Below are 3912 nucleotides of genomic sequence, written 5' to 3' on the forward strand. Positions count from 1 at the left end.
AGGCTGGAGCAGTTTGTGAAGGACTTTAGCACATGGGAAGGACTCAAGTTGGAGAAGTTCACAGAGGACTGTGTCCTGTGGGAGGGATCCCATGCTGGAGCAGGGGCAGAGTGTAAGGAGTCCTCCCCCTGAGGAGGAAGGAGCGGCAGAAACAACATGTGAAACAACAAAAACTCCTTATCTCCACTCATTTCATGCTTAGCAAAACCTCAAGCATTCTAATGAAAAGAGTTTATTATGGGCTTCTCAAATGTATCCAGAGTGCAGATAACTCCTACGTGATTTTGTCATTATTTCTCTGCTATTCTGCTACTGTAAAGGCCATTTCTTCTGTACTCTTTCATGATCTGTGTTACAGAGATAAAAATCAGCATCTCAGTTTCAGCAGCTGGAAAAAAGGTGCTGGAGGACCACATGACTGTTGTCTTTCTATGTATCCCCCAAGACACTGGTCCTACAGTTTCCCATCACGCTGTTTAAGAACCAATGTTTTTTAAAAAAAAATGGCAAATGTTAAACAGTATGCATTCTTCATATTTCAGTCCTAGTTAGATGATGAACAGTAGTTGAGAAATCTGTGAAGACTCTCGTTAGTGACTGAACATACTAAGAGTACTGTAAATGTTAATGGCACCCAACACACCAAGCATATGAAAGTAAGGAAAAACTGGGCAGCATGAGAATGTGGCTTCATGATTTCAGCATGTAGACCTGTACCCCTGAAAAGAAATGGAAAGAAAGCAAATCAGATTATGCTTAACTCATGCCATCTTCAAGCTCTGGCAGAAGATTTGTGATACAGAAAGCCACAAATTCTGAAGATTCAGGACAGGTTATTTAATGTGTATGAAGCCAGAGACTGATTTTGGTGATCCACTTGAGGACAAAATAAACACAAAGAGGAGATTTACCTGTAATTATAGACATGCTAATGCCTGTAACACTCCTATTACTAAAGGTCTGTCAGAACTACCATTTAAGCCTCTAAGGTATATAACTGACATGACACAAGTGTTGCTCAGCAGTTATATTACCTTTACAACTCCAGAGAATATCAGAGCATGCCTTGAACTGGGTCCTACCACTGCAGTATTACACATAAGGGAGAGTGGGAAAGATTAAATAGCTGACCAAAAATTATGTACTAAACCAGAAGCTGAATAGAATTAATTTTTATTGCCTGCATAATCTCAGCCTCTCCACAGCTGTAGAGTTTTAGGAATCATATGCTGGAAATTGCTTCTCCAGACTTTCCCTTCTAGACCAAAGACTTATTATTGCTTGGAATGAAATGTTTACTGTTGCCCTTTCCACCCTGTAGGCAGTGAGGGATGGACAAACTGATGGCCAGTTGCAGTCCAGATGTAGCACAGTCAGGTTAAAATGTGCCCAGAGCTGAGCTGGATGCAACATGAACAAGTCTGAGAAGGCTGCTGTGATTACAGCCAGTTCTTGCACTGCCGCTTTTACCATCCCTCTTTCAGTGTATCCAGGCTGTTGCTGTCTCCTCCATCTCTACCTTCAGGCAGTCCTAATACATGATGCAGGCCAGAGATTCCAGAAATGGGGAATCCTCTCAGCTCATGATCCTCTTCTAACACTCTGGAAAAGGCCTGGTCAGTCTTTGGGGAATTGCAGCCAATTTGGACACTGGGCTGTCCTCTCCTCAGCCCCTCACAAGTCCAAGCTGGATTTGGGAGACCATGTCAAGGGCTAGCCAGTAGCAAAGACCCTTGGCAGGGCTATGTACTTCAGGACCACCTAGAAAGTTTGCCAAACTGAGTCACATCACAAATCTTTCTAAAAGACACCAAAGAATGCTATGGCCATGTAGAATAACTCCAAAACAGGAGAGCACAGAAGACTTGGTTAAAGACTCAGGACTGTAAGCACCTCATGAATATAGAGCGCAAGTCTCACAACATACACATCTGGGACCGATAGGAGCTTTCAGAAGTCTCTAGCCATGACTTTGTAACGCCTTTCTCAGATGAGCAGGGCTTACTCAGGCAATTGCTTTTAAATCAATAGGAAGGCTGGTATGAATGGTAGCTTTCAGCTCTTGCTGCTAAGGTCTGCTGACATCACTTTACAGCATATTGTGGGACTTCTTATGCCGCAGCGCAATGAGAGCCGGACACAAGCAATGCCTGGGGAATCATGTCTGCTGCACACCCCCAGCAGAAACTTTCCTCCTGCAGAGCCGCCAGCCCGCCTCATGTCACAGTGCTGGCAGAAGGGCTGGGCAGTTTGCAGAGAAATGTCAGAAGTGGTTTGCGTTGTGCCCATACATACAGTCTCAGAGTGTGAGAGCATGGTGCAGGGACTAAATCGTTATTCTGCATCTACGATGTCTGTCTTCTCAGATCAATACGCATTATTTCAAATATGACCTTCACAGTGGATACTACAGCATGAAGAGCATGTGATAGCTCTTACATCAATAAAAAAATGTATAAACAGCAGCTTTTAACTGTAGTCATCAGTTTATATCATGGGGTTTTTCCTGAGGCTGTTTGTGTTTTTATCTCATCCAATCTTCCTTATTACCCACATCGCAACTTCCTATTTAGTTGATGAAGTTTCTTAAAATATCTACTCTAAATGATGGAAACAGAGCTGATGATGTGTTTATCTTCTGGCCTTTTAATGTGATGTGCTATCTTCTAAACTGAAACAGATGAAATTTTTGCTTCTGTCTATGTTATTTTTCTGTCTTTTTCATCCTAGTCTCTACTCTTCCTTTTTTATCCACAGTTTGACCCAGATAGCACATTGCTCAAAAGTCATGTCTGACTTGAGTTCTGAATCTATATTATTCAAGTGACTTTGCTGTTCCTGTTAAGTAAAATGATTTAGTTCCAGAGCCCTTGATTAAAGAAAATGAAAGATCAAATCATTTGTCATTGAGTTAGGATGATGATAAGGGCCATGATACTTAATAAGGAGAATTATTAAAATGTCACATATGCCAAGCTGTTTATTATTTTGACAGTCTTGCGCCATTCTTGTCTATTAACACAGAATGATACATTATTTACAAAAAAATCCCACAAACCACTGAAATTAAAGAAAGTTATTGAATGCTCAAAACTTGCATAAATCAGACTGTTCCTGAACCTGGACAGAAGAGTGTAAAGTTCAGCTTACTTTTGAAGAAAAAAATCTGTTAGCATGTTATCCTTGAGGGACAGGAGCTGTGCAGTGACTCAGAGATCAACCATCCCATTGTCTAATCTTTGCATGACCTGCCATTGCAGGGCTGTGGAAGCCTCTACCTTCCCTTTGGCTTCACCAGGGGTGATGGCAAAGTCTTTCCTCGTCACATCAATGCCACAGTTGCCGACACAGTGGGGTGGCCCAGCCTCTCCTCAGAAGGAAGAATCCCTTGCTGACACATATTTTGTTTCGAAGCAGAAGACTATTTCTGGATGCCACAGGGCTGACTCAACAGCCTGAGTTCAAATCCCCAATCACAGGATTCAGTTCCTTTTACATTACTGCTTCAGTTTTATTTCTTCAGAATAAAAGAAGAAGCTTCTGAACACATGCTGAACACATCCTCAATGTCTTTGCCTTCTGTGCTGAGCCCAGGCTCAGCAGAAGCCTTGCTCTATGCCTATCTGCTTTTGGAGTTTAGAGAACACTGATCCTTTTTTCCCCCACTTCATCCCAGGACCAGCGTTTTTAAGGCAAATATCTGAGAGTCATAAATAAAGGGTGTTCTTCACCCATCCAAGGTTCACGTTCTTCGTTGACATAAAGCTTGCATGATCTGCAAGATGTCACCTCATATTGTCTTGCATGCAGGCCTTGGCAATCACCTGCCAGTCACTGGCTGGAAGCCTTAATTTCATCACTCTGAGGAATTCCCATTAAATACTGTGCAAGCACACACAGCAGAACTAGACC

Source organism: Phaethon aethereus, assembly GCF_964289735.1.
Source record: "Phaethon aethereus genome assembly, chromosome: 1".
NCBI classification, from domain to species: domain Eukaryota; kingdom Metazoa; phylum Chordata; class Aves; order Phaethontiformes; family Phaethontidae; genus Phaethon; species Phaethon aethereus.